Source organism: Chiloscyllium punctatum, chromosome 36 (genome assembly GCF_047496795.1).
Source record: "Chiloscyllium punctatum isolate Juve2018m chromosome 36, sChiPun1.3, whole genome shotgun sequence".
NCBI classification, from domain to species: domain Eukaryota; kingdom Metazoa; phylum Chordata; class Chondrichthyes; order Orectolobiformes; family Hemiscylliidae; genus Chiloscyllium; species Chiloscyllium punctatum.
In genome coordinates, this window is record NC_092774.1 from 33960708 (window position 1) to 33978666 (window position 17959).

The 17959-nt window shown below is 46.6% G+C and overlaps 1 protein-coding gene and 1 non-coding gene across 3 annotated transcripts in view; both read right to left on the reverse strand.

The window, feature by feature from the left end:
* Window positions 1-897: 897 nt before the first annotated feature.
* LOC140460361 (uncharacterized) overlaps window positions 898-17959 on the reverse strand; it is a 35513-nt gene continuing 18451 nt past the window's right edge. For both annotated transcript variants that reach the window (XR_011954024.1, XR_011954022.1), the window contains exon 2: window positions 898-923. The gene's annotated coding sequence lies outside the window, so the exon portion shown is untranslated. The remainder of the gene's footprint in view (window positions 924-17959) is intronic.
* Window positions 16003-16074, reverse strand: trnaw-cca (transfer RNA tryptophan (anticodon CCA)). Its single transcript has one exon. It is a non-coding gene; the product is annotated as a tRNA-Trp (tRNA).

Consider the following 17959-nt stretch of genomic DNA (forward strand, 5'->3'; position numbering starts at 1 on the left):
CTCGGGGCAGGTGAACAGCCTCTCCCCATCTGTGCCTCAGCAGTTGGGAGGAATTGCTGAAGGCCTTCCATCACTCTGGGCAGGGGAAGGGCCTCTCCCCCGTATGGACCCGAAGGTGGGATGCCTGGGTAAAGTCCTTCCCGCACTTGAGGCAGGAGAATGGGCTCTCCCCGGTGTGGACCCAATGTTGCCTCAGCAGGGCAGAGGTATCATTGAAGGCCTTCCCGTACTTGGAGCAGCTGAAGGGCTTCTCTAATATGTGGACCCTGCGGTGGGTCAGTAGGACAGAGGAATAGCTGAAGGTCTTCCCGCATTTGGGGCAGGAGAATGGCCTCTCGCCTGTGTGGACCCCCTAGTGGCTCTGCAGAGAGTAGGAATGCTGAAGGTCTTTCCGCACTCAGGGCAGGAGAACAGTCTCACCCCGGTGTGACTGAGCCCATGAGTCTCCAGGTCAGATGGGAAACGGAAGCCTTTCCTACAGTTGTCACATTTTCATGGTTTCTCCACGGGATGGGATTCCTTGGGTTTCTCAATGACAGAAGCTTCAGCTGCACACAAACGCGTGGACAGCACCTCCCTGCCGTGAATTCCACTTCCCAGTCTGTATAACATTTACTGGCTCCACAATCAGAGTGCTGCAACAGTCGGGTCTCTCTTTCAGTCTCACTGATGCTGAAAACGTACTGAAAGAGGAATCAAAAAGCTTGGTTCCTTTTCACAGAATCATAGTCGAAACTTGTTATAGTCCCGAAGGATTCAGTGACTGCCAGACATTGACGTGAAATTGAGGACTGCAAATGCTGGAGATTCAGAGTCAAAGCACAGCAGATCAGGCAGCATCTGAGGAGCAGCAGAGTCAATGTTTCAGGCAAAGCACTTCATCTATTGATATTGAAACGTCCATCTTCAGATCTTCAAATAATCTGTAAAAAGAGATGACAAAAGTCATTACAGTCAGTCCAGGTTATAAATTCCTAACAAGCAATTCTACTTTCTGCAGAACATTCTTTTCTTTTTCCACAAAATTGAAAGCACCATCCCACCCCCTCTCACCCCTCTATTCTCACTCCGCTCAAACTAATCCTCCCGACGGTACTGATTCAGGATCTTACAGAGACCGAAAAGTGAAAACATCAAGACAGACACCTTAGAATTTTAGATACCTCCACCTGAAAGTTAGTATCTTTCACGACATCTAGGAGTGAGAAAGTCTGATTTTGGGAAGCAAAAAAAGTGTTAATTCAGGATGGACCTTCAATGCAGCTTCTTGAGAAACAACCAGACACGAAATGGTTAACATCTGGGGAGGTGGAAGTGGGGAGATGGAGGAAATGAGATATCAAGGCATTGACACCGACACCAGACAGAAACTGAACACACAGGCAGGGCAAACATTACGGGCAAGCCAGAGTCACAGAGATACACTGCACAGAGACAGGTCCTTCAGTCCAACTCATCCGTGCTGACCAGATAGCCTAAATTAATCTCGTCTCATTTACCAGCACTTGGCCCATATTCCTCTGAACTCTTCCTATTCATATACCCATCCAGATGCCGTTTAAATGTTATAATTGGACCTACATCCATCACTTCCTCCGGCAGATCATTCCTTACACTTGCCTCCCTCACCTCAAACATATTATCCTCCTGTTCTGGAGTTCTCCCATCCCAGGGAAATGACCTTGTCTATTTACCCTATCCATGCCTCTCATGATTCTATAAATGTGTGTAAGATCACCCCTCAGCCTCTGGTATACCAGGGAAAACAGCTCAAGCAATGCACTGCGTTTCCTTTTAGCTTCACACTCACAGAACCTTACTCCCGTGTAAAACATTGTTTCCCTCCCCCACACTGTCCATGGGAAAAGCCAAGACTTCCTGAGACTCTGGAGTTGGGGGAATGCCACGTAGAATTCCTGCAATGTGGAAACACGCCATTCAGCCCAACAAGTCCTCATCGACCATCCAAAGCGTAACTCATGTGGACACATTCCCCCTATCCCATTCCACTACACTTACTGCACACTATGGGCCCATTTAGTATGGCCACTTCTCCCGAAACTGAACACCTTTAGATGTTGGGAGGAAACTAGAGCACCCGGAGGAAACCCAGCAGACCCGGCAGAGAGAATGGGCAAACTCCACACAGAGAGTCGCCCCAAGGCTGGAATGGAAAGTAGATCCCTGGCGCTGTAAGGCAGCAGTGCGAACCACTGATCCATCGTGCTGCCCATGTGTGCAGAAAGAGGTGGGGGCTGGGAACTTTGTTAATTGTACTACGCAGTGGATTGTTCTGTAAGGTTAAATCTCACGGCATCCAGGGAGAGCTAACCAACTGGGCACAAAATTTAGAAGCGCGTTGTTGTAGATGCTGGAATCCTTCCTGAAAACAACAAATGCTGGAGATCACAGTGGGTCAGGCAGCGCTGTGCTACTCTATGACTCTACAGTGTGGACGTGGAGATGATGTTTCCACTAGGAGAAGGGTTGAGGATGCCAAGTCATTGAAGGCATTTAAAACAGAGATAGGTTCTTGATTAATAAGGGGTCAAGGGTTATGAGGAGAGGGCAGCAGAATGGGATAGAGAAACATATCAGCCATGATCGACTGGTGGAGCAGACTCGATGGGCCAAATGGCCTCATCCTGCTCCTGAGTATTGTGGTCTTAAAGCTGGGCAGGTGACTTAAGGGGTTCTCACAAACTATTTCAGAATCCTGAAGAGGGGTTGTTGGAATCGAAACTTTAACTCTGCTTTCTCTCCACAGATGCTTCCAGTCCTGCTGAGTTTTTCCCGTGTTCTCAGTTTTTGATTCAGATTTCCAGCATCCACAGGTCTTTGTCTTATTTATCACAGTCATTTCTTGCCCCTCCCAAGTGTCGGAACCTCATCTCCCTGATCTACAAACTGTTCACTTACCCTAGAAATGACCACTACCTCCTTATCAAAGTAGACCCCTTTGTTGCAAAATGATTGTTCAATTCTGTGACCAAAATTATTGCATTCGTAATTACTTACACCAGGGACTCTCAATATCTCAGGCCAGAACACAGCTAGATTGTTTCAGACAGTACATTTATGTGATTTGATGCAATTCCCTATTCGCGACATTACCAGCGTGTTGCAGGGAATAGAGGGATTGAATTAAGAAGAAGCTGGGACATTTTTCCAATGGAGCCGAGGAAGTTGACAGTGAACCTTATAGAGTTTTTTAAAATCAGAAAGGGTTTAGATAAGGTCTCATTCCCAGGAGGCTCAGAATATTTTATTGCTCCAGATGGTGCAAAAGGGGGTCAAAGCTTCAACAGAAATCGAGCAGAGCTGAGAACAGACAACATTTAACTCTGTGGGAACAGGGAGATCAGAGGACACAGAAATCAGGACCTGAAATCCGAGCTGACACCAGACTACCATGTTATCAGTGCTTTGATTAGCAGTGCCCACCCTCCACCTTTACTGAGCCTCTCAGTCGACTTGAATGCCACGTATCCCCTCGATATTCCGGATCCAATCCTTGTCATTCTGAAGCCATATCTCTGTAAGGAGTCTCTGATCATAATTATTCTCTACAATGTGTGCAGTCAATTAATTCGCTTTTGTTACAATGCTTCACACATTCACAGACTGAGCTTTTAGTCTTATTTTTTGTGATGGTTAGAATCCAGTTTTGATTGCTAGTACATTTATTCTTCTTGTCCCTTTCTCTCATTCTCTGGTGTTTGGTTTCCACATCACTCCATTGCTCATTGGCCTTGATTTGGATTGGCTGTGGTAAATTGCCCAGTGTTTAGGGATGTGCAGGTTAGGTGGGTTGGCCATGGGAAACGCAGGGTTATCGTTTCAAAGTAATTGAAGGAGTAGGCTATTTGGCCCATCGACCCTGCTCCGCCATTCATTAAAATCATGGCGGATCGATCAATCGTCTCAGCACCTCCTAATTGCATTATCCCAACTTCCCTTAATTCCCTTTCCACGCAAAAAACCCATCCAACAGTGTCTTAATGAAGCTGCCTCTACTGCTTCCTTGAGCACAGAATTCCATTAATTTACCATTAACCACATAGGTCCTGCCCTGAGTTGCCTCATCAAAATGCAACAGCTCATATTTGTCTAAATTAAACTCCATCCACTACTCCTTGGCCCATCAGCTCATCTGATCAATTATAATTTATATTAAACTTTCTTTCCTACCTTATTCCCTTAAAGCTGAAAATCTCCACCCCACACTCTCACCCTCCATTCTCACTTTGTTGAATCTCATCACGGATGTCCTCATCCTGAAGGGTTTGGTTCATGCTGATTAACAGGCCCACATTCAAGGGGGATCTAACTGAAACGTGCAGAACATTGAACGCCCTGGACAGATTGGATATTGGGAAGATGTTTTCATTGGGAGGAGAGACTAATACCCATGGGCATAGCTTTAGCATAAAGGGAGAATGGAGATTAGGAGAAATTTCTTTAGCCAGAGAGTGGTGAATCTATGGAATTCATTGTCACAGAAAACTGTGGAGGCCAGGTCACTGAGTATGTTGAACATTGAGATAGAGATGTACAGCACAGAAACAGACTGTTTGGTCCAACTTGTCCATGCCGACTAACTATCCCAACCCAATCTAGTCCCACCTGACAGCACACGGCCCCATATCCCTCCAAACCATTCCTATTCATACACCTACCCAAATGCATTTTAAATGTTGCAATCGTACTAGCCTTCACCACTTCCTCTGGCAGATCATTCAATAAACGTACCATCCTCTGCGTGAAAAAGTTGCCTCTTAGGTCTCTTTTGTATCTTTCCCCTCTAACACGAAACCCATTCCCTCTCGGTCTGGACTCACCCACCCCAGGAAAAGACTTTGTCTATTTATCCTATCCATGCCCCTCATGATTTTATACATGTACAGTTACAACGTTGAAAAGATATTTGGATAAGTACATGAATACGAAAGTTTCGAAGGTTTATGGGCCAAACACTGGTAGGTGTGCCGAGTTTAGTTTGAGAACATACTCAGCACGGACTAGTTGGATGAAGGGTCTGTTCAGTGCTGTCAGACTCTGTGAATGACCTGTACTGGTCTTAAAACCATTTTCTTACCTCCCCCGATAAGCATCCACTTCTTTGTTGTTCAAAACTCAGATGAACTTAGCCTTAAATATGTTCAATGTCTCCACTTCTGAACTCAATTCCTCTTCGTAATATACCACTTGCCTGCTGCATCTGCCCGACAACTGGCATTGACTGGTTTGGAAGGAATCTGAGACCCCTTAGTACATCCATACATCATTCCTGATGAAGGGCTTGTTCCCGAAACGTTCCCTGTCCTTCTCCTCAGATGCTACCTGTTGTGCTTTTCCAGTGCCACATTTTTCGAATTTCACCTCCAGTCCTCACTTCCTCCACATTCCAATATGTCACCATTTCAACAATGCACTGCTTTTCTTTTAAACAGCAAAGGCTATAACTTCACATTGCCGCACTGCACTTGCCATGTGTTTGTCAATTGAGACACAGACCTGGACCAACTTCGGGAAGAGGCAAAACACTGAGTTCTGAACAAAAACCGTAGCACACTCAAAACGTCGGCTCTGTTTACCTTTCCACTGATGCTACTCGACCCGTTGGCTTTCTGCAGTATTCGCTGTGTTTGTTCCACACAAATGCTGCTTTCCATTAAAGAACTGCAATCCCTGTCCTCTGGTAACTGACCCGAGTCAGTGGCAATAGGTTCTTCTGATCATTAAGGTAAAAACAATGACTGCAGATGCTGAAAACCAAATACTGGATTAGTGGTGCTGGAAGAGCACAGCAGTTCAGGCAGCATCCAACGAGCAGCGAAATCGACGTTTCGGGCAAAAGCCCTTCATCAGGAATAAAGGCAGCGAGCCTGAAGCATGGAGAGATAAGCTAGAGGAGGGTGGGGGTGAGGAGAGAGTAGCATAGAGTACAATGGGTGAGTGGGGGAGGAGATGAAGGTGACAGGTCAAGGAGGAGAGGGTGGAGTGGATAGGTGGAAAAGAAGATAGGCAGGTCGGACAAGTCAAGGAGACAGTAACTGAGCTGGAAGTTTGAAACTAGGCAAATGTGGCTGTGGTACCGAGTTTGTTTCACAACATGGTTGAAGAGCTTCAGAGCAGAGGAAATGACCTGGGAGTTGCAGTGGGAGAGGGACCCCCAGAGATTCTTGTCGAGAGAGGAGGAAAAATTCTTCAAGGCAGGCATCCTTGCAAGAGGATTCGCAGTCGGGTTTAAATCAACGAGGTAAAAACAATGACTGCAGATGCTGAAAACCAAATACTGGATTAGTGGTGCTGGAAGAGCACAGCAGTTCAGGCAGCATCCAACGAGCAGCGAAAACATCACGTCTTCTCCCATCATTGACAACAGCCCCTGGAAATCTCCAGTTAACCATCTTTGCTCCAAAGAGAACATTCCCAAACTTGGGAATGTCTCCACAAAATGGAAATTGCTGATCCCTGAACATGATGCATGTGTTACAATGGGGAAGAGGTTTTGGCAAAATATTGTCAGTTAGCAGGTGGAAAAATGTTCAGGAAGTAAAACACAAATCCCAGTCTCCAGCTTTGTGAATCTTTAGAAACTCTTTGGGAAGTGGAATTCGAGGAGAATGAAGGATGAACTGTCCGACTGAGCAGTGACAGTCCAGACACCGTCCCCTTGTTTAAGAGGCCGATTGACTCTGATATTCTCCGGAGATGAACTGACCCGAGACATTGAAAGAATTCTCTGCACATCAGGAATTCAAACCCATTCTCGGCTCGGGGCCAATGAGAAAATTCGGGAAGAGGCAAAACACTGAAAGGCTTGGAGGGCGATGGCCCCGGTGTAGGAGAGCTCGTTCCTAGTGTCATGGATGTGCCTGCAGATGGTGGGATCAGGCTGTCCCCATGTCTCCATAATGAATGTCCAAGGCTTTATTATGGAAAATTAAAACTGATAGAAGATAATGGTAATTTTGGGCGGGGCGGGTTGAATTATGAATTGAATAGTAGGTTCCTCAAAGACACTTTGCCAGCCGTGCTGGGACCTGTCTCTGCGGCGCAATTGGTCAGCGCGTTCGGCTGTTAACCGAAAGGTTGGTGGTTCGAGACCAGCCAGGGACGGAGTGCTACTTGTTCTCGCTCCTACCGCTTTCTTGGCTGCGAATGTGCACGTTTTTCATGGTTTCAGGTAAATGTTTCCCAAACGGAAATCTTTTCCACTGAGGCAGCACAAACGGGTTTCTGAATTTATTGAATTTCTAACGTAAAGGACTGCGGATGCTGAGAATCCGAGACAGAAAGCGAAACTGCTGGAAAAACTCAGCAGGTTTGGCTGTACTTGGATGAGGTAAAAAACGAGTTCTGAAATGTTGTCTCTGATTCTCTTTCCACAGATGCTGCCTGAACTGCTGAGTTGCTCCTGCAATTTCTGTTTTTGACTGAACGTCCATTTCATCTTTCGGGATGAAACACCCAGACTCGCCATTTGCAGATATTTAACCCTTTCGAAACCTGTGAAGTGATTGGATTCAAACAAACTCTGCAATGATTTACTCTTTCGCAGCTCCACAGGCAGAGAGACCTGGGAAATGAAGCTGTCAGTGTGATTCTGTATTGGTGGGCCGAGTGGTGAATGCGATGGACATGAAATCCATTGCGGTTCCCCCACGCAGGTGTGAACCCTGCCGACTACAGTTGAGAAACGACATCAAAAGAAAAGGGAGATTGCTCGACGGGTTTTTTTTTAAATGCAATCAGTGGACGGGTTGAAATATTTCAATCACATTGGGACTGGTCGGGAATCTGTAGCCCACTCCCTGTCAGGATGGAACAAGCAGATACCCACAGAGCTGCTATTGAGGCGATGAGCCAAGAGTTTGGAAATGAGACGAGAACAGTGTGGGGCGTGAAGTCGTGATCGAAGTTAAGCAGGCACCTGAGGACAAAGGTGTTTTATTTGCCAGTGAAAGATACTGCTTCACAAAGTTGGGACTATGGAAGGGAAGCAGTGACGGTGATTATCTTTGGTTGTTCACTTTGTGAATGAACCCATTGCTGCGCATGTCCGTAGTAACGTCAGAACTCTGCAGCATGGTGGCGGAAGATACGCACAGGACCGGGGCGCAATGGATGATGCATCTGACTCCACCTACCTGTTTGAAATGCAGCTCAAAGTTTCTTCACACACCCCAATTAATCTTCTCATTGTCCTGAAGCCGGCATACGGTTTGAATTCCCGATCTGCGGGAATGAGAAACCTTTCACTGTCTCGCGTCAGGAAATGTCCCTGAGAACATCAGAGTCAAGTCACAGCGCTGTCAGAGGAGGGGAAGCTGAAATAGCCCCACACGCTGCTCACGGGCACATTTCACTTTCCCCAACTCACCGCCCCAACCACTGCGGCTCTTGGGAGTGGAAAGGGAACAAACACCAAAACCCAGTCTCAGCTTTGTAAGTCTTCAGGAAATAAGAAAACTGTTCATCCCTTCGGGTCTTCCATCCTGGGCAGACAGCGTTGATTTTAAATGGCTGTCCAGTCAGTGCCGATTCGTTTTGGCTGAAAAAAATCTTCCTTATCTCATCCCAGCATTTCTTGCCACAGAGACCTGTGTGGCAGAGTTCATGTATATATTTCCTTGTATGGTATTGTGTAAATAACATTCGTTTGCTGGTTGTTTGTATCGGGTATTTCAGGTTCATTAGCCGCTGTTTAAGTGTGTTGGGAGGTTTGTGGGCTACCATGATGCTGAGAGGGTTGAGTTGTCTGGACATCATTTCCCAGACGTCTTTAATGTAAAGTAATGTGCTAGGGTTTCTGTAGACGTTGTGTCTACTTGTGTCAGTTTGTTGATGTGAAATCGGCACACTGGGTTTATTGGGTAGGCAAAAGTGAGGACTGTCGATGCTGGAAACCAGAGTTTAGATCAGAGTGGTGCTGGAAAAGCACAGCAGGTCAGACAGCTTCCGAGGAGCAGGAAAATCGACGTTTCGGGAAAAAGCCCTTCATCAGGAATAGAGGCAGGACGCTTCCAGGTTGGCGAGATAAATTGGGGGGTGCTGGGCCAAAGGTAGCAAAGAGTACAATAGGTGAATGGGGTTGGGGACGTAGGTGACAGGTCAGAGAGGAGGGTGGAGCGGATAGGTGGGAAGGGAGATTGACAGGTCCTGAGGACAGCGCTCAGCTGGAAGGTTGGAACTCAGGTAAGGTGGGGGGAGGGGAAATGAGGAAACTGGTGCAGACCACATTGATGTCCTGGGGTTGAATGTATCCGAGGCAGAAGTTGGGGCGTTCTTCCCCCAGACATCGGGTGGGGAGGAAGCGGCGATGGAGGAGGCCCAGATCCTGCATGTCCCTGGCAGAGTGGGAGGGGAGGTTGAAATGTTGGGCCACAGGGAGATGGGGTTGATTATTGCGGGTGTCCTGGAGATGTTCCCTCAAGCGCTGTGACTTGACTCTGCGAGGAGGCTCCAGTCTCCCCAATGTAGAGGAGACCGCATCGGGAGTAATGGATACAAGAAACAACTTTGGTGGAAGCCTTCTAAATACCGTGACCCGTGTTCGATTTCCGGGCAGGGAAGCAATTTTCAGTAGAGCTGTCAAACTTCGCTGCCGTCTCCCTGGTGGTCTCGTGGTTAGGATTCGGCGCTTTCACCGCTAAGGCCCGGGTTCAATTCCCTGTCAGGGAAGCAATTTGCAGTGTATTTTTTGGGCTGCCCATTCTCCTTAAATGCGCTGTAGAGTTACTTATTGGTCTTCGGAGTCACTGGGTGCTGCACTGTGTTGTGGTTCGTTGAAAGAGTGCCCTCGTTCAGATTTGTTTGTATGTGTCGGGATGATTACTTCTGTAGCTAAGTACTTGGTTCGCGTGTGTTGCTTTCCTGCAGAGGCTGTTTTGAATTTACCATTGACTGTTCGGTCTCTTGTGACATCTAGAAATGGCACTTTGTTGTTGTTCTCCTCTTTTGTGAATGTTATGCCAGGAAGGAGATTGTTGATGGTGTTGTAGGTTTCCTCTAATTTGTTTCATTTTTTGATGACAGAAGTGTTTCATGGGCGTTTCGTTGATTTGTTTGTAGGGCTTGTTACTGAATATAAAGTGGGTGGTAAGGCACAGTTCCACGAGGTTGACAGTGTTATCTTTGCTGCTGACGTTGGTTCTGTGTTTTTGTCTTTAGTTCTTCGAGTAGTGTCTTCAGTTTTCTTTGGCCACGTTGATGTTAATGGATGTGAACAGGGCTGTTATGTCAAAGGACAACATTATTCCATCCTCTTCTATCTTCCTGTCTTTGGTGTTCAGGAATTCTTGGATGGAGTAAATGGATTGGCATGAATCTTCTACTCGTTGTTTTAGTCCTCAGTGGAGGCCTTTGACGAGTCTGTATATTGGTGTTCCAAGTAATGAGACTATGGCCTGACGGGGGCTCCTAGTTTGAAAAAGAGGAGAACAGCAATAAACTGCATTCTTAGATGTCACAGTAGAGCGAACAGTCAATGGGGAACTTCAAACTAGCATCTACAGAAAAACAACACACACAAACCAAATAACCACAGAAGCAATCATCCCAACACCCACAAACGAAGCTGCATCAGGACATTATTTCAACGAGCCACTACACACTGCAGCACAGAGAAACTACGAAGACCACAAGAGAAATACGTATATAGTGTATTTAAGGAGAACGGGTCCCCAATAAACCCATTCCGCCGGTTTCTCAGTGATGCTTCCAAGCTCACTCTCAAAACTTCGGTTTGTCCCTCCATTCTTTCCTGTTTGTTTTTTGTGGGTTTTGAAAGCGTTCCCAATCCTCTGACTGAGTATTGGAGTTGGGAAGGTAAAAACAATGACTGCAGATGCTGGAAACCAGATTCTGGATTCGTGGTGCTGGAAGAGCACAGCAGTTCAGGCAGCATCCAAGTAGCTTCGAAATCGACGTTTCGGGCAAAAGCCCTTCGTCAGGAATAAAGGCAGTGAGCCTGAAGCATGGAGAGATAAGCTTATCTGTCCATGCTTCAGGCTCACTGCCTTTATTCCTGACGAAGGGCTTTTGCCTGAAACGTCGATTTCGAAGCTGCTTGGATGCTGCCTGAATTGGAGTTGGGAAGTTATGTTGTGGCTGTACAGGACATTGGTGAGACCACTTTTAGAATATTGTGTGCAATTCTGGTGTCCCTCCAATCAGAAGGATATTGTGAAATTTGAAAGGGGTTTGAAGCACCAATGGGTCCACAGAGGGGAAGAGGCCCTTCTGCTGCCCTGAGTGTGGGAAGGTCTTCAGTGATTCCTCTGCCCTGCTGATACACCAGTTGGTCCACACCGGGGAAGGCTGTTCTCCGGCCCCAAGTGCGAGATGGCCTTCAGCAGTTCTTCCCACCTGTTGAGACACCAGTGGGTCCACACTGAGAGGCCGTTCTTCTGCCCCAACTGCAGGAGGGGCATTGCTCTTTCCTCCGACGTACTGGCCCATTGGTGTGTCCACATGGTAGAGAGGTCGTTCAGTTGCCCTATGTGCAGGAAGGCCTTCAGCAGTTCCTCTGCCCTGCTGAGGCACCAGTCCATCCACACCGGGGAGAAGCCGTTCTCCTGCCCCGAATGTGGGATGGTCTTTACCTGCTCCTCCACACTGCTGAATCACCAGCTGGACCACACGGGGGTTTGGGGGGTTGGGGGGACAGTGGCGGAGGAGGCGAGGCCATTCTGCTGCCCTAAGTGCGGGAAGGCCTTTAGCAATTCCTCTGCCCTACTGAAGCACCAATGTGCCCACACCTGGGAGATGCCCTCCAGCTGGACCGAGTGTGGGAAGAGGTTCATGTTTTCCAACAACTTGTGGAAGCACCAGCGGGGGCACCAGCGCTCCCAGCAATCTGATGCTACCAGTGATGATGCCTTCAGTCACCTCCCAGGACTCAACCTCCTGCCAGTTCTGACAGTGGGTGCAGTGGGAGAGTAGGTGGGCTGTTTTAGTCTTCTGCTGGACTGCAATTGCCTTCCTGACACCCCACAATCACAACTCCATGGTGGCTCAGGGTTAGCACTGCTGCCTCATGGCATCAGGAACCCAGGAATAATTCCACCCTTGGGGCTCTGTGTGCAAGTTATGGAGGGTAGGAAAATGGATCTGAGTGGGTTAGTTTGCGGAAGATCAGTGCAGATGTGTTCGGCTGAAGGACCTGTTTCCACATTGTGGGGGTTCTATGATTCTATGAGCTTTGCCTTCAGTGGACACTGTTGCTCATTGACCCCGGGACTGCACATTGCCAATGAAATGATCCAGAGAAACCTAAGACCGCAAGACCATCGGAGAAGAAGTTTGGCCTACTCTGCCATTCGTTCGTAACAAAAGTATTGGATGAGATTAGCTACAGTGTGGAAACACGCCATTTGTCCAAACAAGTCCACATCGACCCTCCGAAGAGTAACCCATCCAGACCCATTTCCCTCTGACTAATGTACCTAACTCTATGGGCAATTAAGCATGGCCCATCCACAGGACCTGCACATCTTTGGTTTATGGAAGAAAACAGGACCACCCAGAGAAAACTCACTCAGACATTGGGGGAAAGTGCAAATTCCTCACAGACAGCCACCCTAGGCTGGAATCAAACCTGGGTCCCCGGCACTGGGAGGCTGCAGTGGTAATCACTGAGCCACTACATATTGCAACCCGAAGTTGGCAAGCCGGGGGTTGGGAGAATACAGCAAGCCAGGCAGCACCAGGATGTGGAGTAGTCAGTATTTTGGGTATTAACCCTTCTTCATGACTGAAAGAGTGACTTATCTATGAGAAAAGATTTACATGAATGTTGCTGGGGGTTGGAGGGTTTGAGCTGCAGGGAGCGGCTGAATAGCGTGGGGTTGTTTTCACTGGAGCATCGGAGGCAGAGAAGTGACCTAATAGCGGTTACAAAATCATGAGGGGCATGGACAGGGTAATAGACAAGGTCTTTTCCCTGGGCTGGGGGAGTCAAGAACTAGAGGGCATAGGTTTAGGGTGAGAGGCGAAACAAATTAAAGGGACAACTTCTTCATGCAAAGGGTGGTACATATATGAAATGAGCTGCCAGAGTATATGGGTCAGGTGTTGTCAAATGGGACTAGATTAGTTTAGGATATCAGGTCAGCATGGACAAGTTGGACCGAAGGGTCTGTTTCCATGCTGTACGTGTCTCTGACTACTGGTCCTGATGTAAGTTTAAAATAGAGTCCAAGTAACTTTGAATAGTTCAATCTTGTTGAGCTCACCTCCTGAAAAGTTTCAGATGAATCCCTCTGAGAGATACTGTTTAAACATGCTGAGTTGGACAAAGTATCCCATCAAGTTCAACACAAACCCAGAGTTGGAGAAATCAGAAGTCAGAACACCAAGGGGACCAAAACTGATCACAATATTCCAGGTGCGGCCTCATCAACGTCCTGTATAACTACAACATAACTTGCCAACATCTATACTCAATTCCCTAACTGATGAAGGCCAGTGTGCTGAAACCTTTCTTCACTGCCTTGTGTACTGATGTAATCAGAGATATAGGACCTACTTTAAACTGATCCATGATCCAGCTGCTGGGAGCACAGAAGTAGAGTAGTGCTGCATGAGTGTGCTGGGTAGATAACCCAGAGGTCGATGGGTAAAAACCATGTGATTCTATGGCTCAATGTCTCTGTAAGCTGCTTTCATATGCAAAGGATCTCTGTTCTGCATCTTGCCTTTGTATCTGCTTCCCAAAGCTTCTTCAGTGGAGGCGTGGCCGCTGGAGCCCAGGAGTTCAACAACCCCCTGGCGCTGGAGGAAGGTCCAAGCTCCAAGAAGCGAGGTGGGGGGTGGGGGGTGGGTTGGTAAGGCTGGAAGCTGGATTTGCTCAATGCTTGTATTTTTAACTCATTTAAATGGTACCTACTGTATGGGGCTATGGTTTACATTAAAACCGAAGGATCATATCAGAGTGTTTATATTTAGCAGTGGTAGTTGGTAAAATGCACACTCTGGGGGAGCACTTTCTATGATGCTGCATTTCTCGCCATCTGCCCTTCCCCCATTTCTTATCTCCCATCTTGATTTTATATTTTTTTGGTCAAATTTAATTTCAGATTAATCAGACTTGCAATTCACTGTGTGATATTAATTTGTTTGTTCGAATATTTCAAGTCAAAATTAATGCTGTAATTTAATTTCTGATGTCAGAGTTTGATATTGAATGTGCAGATGTGAATACCAGTAAGTTGTGAAAATAAATCAAGAACTTGTGGTTTTAACAAAAAGAACAGTTCACTGATATTCATGGCATCGTCTCATTTGGGAGTGATGATTCAAATCTGACCAACAAACCGTTTCATGCAGTCATCCAATTGAATAAAAAATTTCTTTAATTTAATAAAAGAAAATAATTCTGGCAGGCTAAGACTTATGCAATCTATTTATAAGATTATGTCCATTGCTCGCAATATGGTCTCAACCACATTGGGGAAACTGGATGCCAACTAACCGAATATTTCAGGTAACAACTCTTGGACTCTAATTCTAACCGACACACCGCCCTGTGGCTGAACACTTTATCCCACCCTCCTCTAGCTTATCTCTCCACGCTTCAGGCTCACTGCCTTATTCCTGATGAAGGGCTTTTGCCCGAAACGTCGATTTCGCTGCTCGTTGGATGCTGCCTGAACTGCTGTGCTCTTCCAGCACGACTATTCCAGTATTTGGTTTTCAGCATATGCAGTCATTGTTTTTCCACTTTAACTCCCCCTCCCATTCCACCAAGGACATGCAAGTCCTGGGCCTCCTCCACTGCCAACCTCTTGCTCCCCGAGACTTGTAGGAAAAACACCTCAACTTCTGCTTTAGGACCCTCCAACTTCATGGTATCAATGTAGATTTCATCAGTTTCCTTATTTCCTCTCCCCCACCTTGTCTCAAATCCAACCTTCCAATTCTACACCAACCTCTTGACCTGTCATACCTGTCCACCTTGCTTCTCACCTATTTACTTCACCCTCATCTCTGATCTATCACCATCAATTCCTACCTCCATCTACCTATTGCACTCCCAGCTGGCTTTCCGACAGCTCCACTTCCTTCCCATTTATCTCTCAGCCCCCTTGGGCCATCCTTTATTCCTGATGAAGAGCTTCTGCTCTAAACCAAGACTGCGATGAAGCAACATCCTCAACAAATAGGAAATAGCTCCCAAGTCAGATTTCATCCCCTCTTCTGTTTCCCAGTTCTTTCAGAAATAAGGAATGTCTTTTTCTTCCACTAGAAAGTGGTCTTCCACTTTGTGCTGTCTGAAGTGTTATGCCACACCATTACTTCAGCCACCTTTTAAGAATCCTTTCAACCTGTTTTTCCAACAATTGTGGAGGTGACCAAAAGCAAACATTTCACTCCTCCTCAATGTCCCATTTCTCCTCCTAAGGGCCATTTTGTCATGTTGTCTATGTTACAAGCAGCCGAGTGCACTTGGTTTCTGAATTGAAATTTGGCCATTGAAGTGAACAGGATTAATATTTGTCGATGGCTAGCTGTGTTTGCACTAACTGTAATTATCCACCAATATGATGTCTTTTGTTCCACCAAAACTGGAAACAATGATCTGTGTTTATATTGCAGTCGGACGTAGAAAATCATCCCAGCAATCTTCACGTTATTATAGTTTACTGAGGCCAGAACATCATTACGTGGCAGTTTGATGTGACTAAAACCTGGATGGCAATCTCTAGATTATGTTGTAAAAATATCGGTATGTTATTCACACTGCGCTGGCACAAACTGAACGAAGCGGCTGTGTGTTTAAATCCCGTGATGAACAGTTTGTGTTCGACTTCTCACATTGCGGGGAGCTGAGCATTTACCCAAACAATGGGCACACCACCTCCCTGACACAGTGTTCACAAATCAAACTGACAGCAAAGATTCACGTGTGATCAAAAGTTTCCGCAAAGAACTTTCGATACAAGGAGCGAACGTACTCCTTTCTTCATTTGAAATGTTAGAGGTTGACTGTAGTGAGCCTGACGTGATTTGAACACGCAACCTTCTGATCTGGAGTCAGACGCGCTACCGTTGCGCCACAAGCTCACAGATGACCCATGTGCTCTATTCATGCTTAAGGGAAGTGATCGCACTACAATGATTTTACGTTCATGTCTGTTCTGTTTCTCCCCCTTCTCCTTCTGTCTCTCGAAACAATTTCCAACTCTCTCTCAATAAAAATCTGAAAGAACTGCGGATGCTGTATATCAGGAACAAAAAACAGGAGTTGCCGGTGACCCTTCCACAGAACAGATGGTGATTGGGAAAATGTCGGTTTATATGCAGGAGATATTGTGGGAGGAAGGCGGAGATCAGGACAGAGCCCAAACCGAAGGAAGAACTGTTGGACAGAAAAAGGAGTTGATAACGATCTGCGTGGAGTGGGGTGGCGGGGGGGGGGAAATAACTGTTAATGGACACTGTTCGTGTTTGAGGAGTGTGGAATGACAGACTATGCGATAACAAGGCTTGGCGTGTGCGGCAGGGACGAGGATACCATGGAGTTCAGGCCCTAGAATTATTGAATTCGATATTGGGACCGGAGGGATGCAATGTCCCCAAGTGTAATATTCGGTGCTCTTCGTTCTGCTGGTGCTGAGCTTCGCTGGAACACAACCGCAAACCTGAGACAGAGATGTTGGACAGGGAACAGGGTGGGGTGTGGAATTGGCAGGCAACTGGAAGCTCAGGGTCTTTTTTGCAGGCAGAACGTAGATGTTCTGTGCAGCAGTCACCCAGTTTACGGTTCGTTTTCCCCAATGTAGATGAGCCCATATTGTGAGCAGCAAATGCAGTAGACTGGGTTGTGGGTAGTGCAGGTAAAGTGCCCCTTCACCTGGAAAGTATGTTTGGCCCCTTGGATAGCGAGGAGGGAATAGGTAAATGGGCTGGTGTCACACATTCGGCACTTGCAGGGGAAAGTGCAATTCAACCTGCAAGTTTACTTTGAGAAAATCCTGGACTTGAACTCCCAAGTCTCTTTGCATTTCGGATTTCTGCATTTTCTCCCCATAATCTTCTGTCCCAACAATGACGATCTATGTCAGGGCAGCACCAGTGATTTCCTGACGTATGGATTGTATTTGGGGATATCAAGGAACGTCAGGATCTGTGAGTATCTCAGGAGCAATCGTTATTCCTGGGGGAGGCAGAGAGGAATGTGGTGTGGTCCTGTAAAATCCAGAACTTTGATAACTTCATGAGTTAGCAATAACTCCTTCTGGACCAAGAAACGAAAGGGCCAATGAGAAACTGCTACAAGGGAGTTCACAAATAACATACATTAACTATCGCTGGGCAGGAGGAGGCAAAACAATGAGCTGTTCCTTTGGACAGATGAGATAATGGTGTTTAATAACTGTGTGACAAAAGGACAATTAATTCTGCCTGTAGAAGGAACGCCTTGGCGTGAAGGGGTTAATTGCAGGACAGGCTGTTTCAAACAGGTGGAAAACCCTCAAGGATAAGACCTCAGCTACAGACCTGAGGTCTCCAGAAGTGTGGGGAGGTGGTGTCAAAATCTAAAGCCTTGCACACTCACACAGCATTACTCTGCTTCTGGGCTCTCAGCAGCTGGATTGTGTATCAGTTTAATGTAGGTCCTATATCTCTGACAACATCGGTACACAAGGCAGTGAAGAAAGGTTTCAGCACACTGACCTTCATTGGTTAGGGAATTGAGTATAGATGTTGGCAAGTTATGTTGTAGTTATACAGGACGTTGATGAGGCCGCACCTGGAATATTGTGATCAGTTTTGGTCCCCTTGGTGTTCTGACTTCTGACTTCTTCAACTCTGGGTTTGTGTTGAACTTGATGGGATACTTTGTCCAACTCAGCATGTTTAAACAGTATCTCTCAGAGGGATTCATCTGAAACTTTTCAGGAGGTGAGCTCAACAAGATTGAACTATTCAAAGTTACTTGGACTCT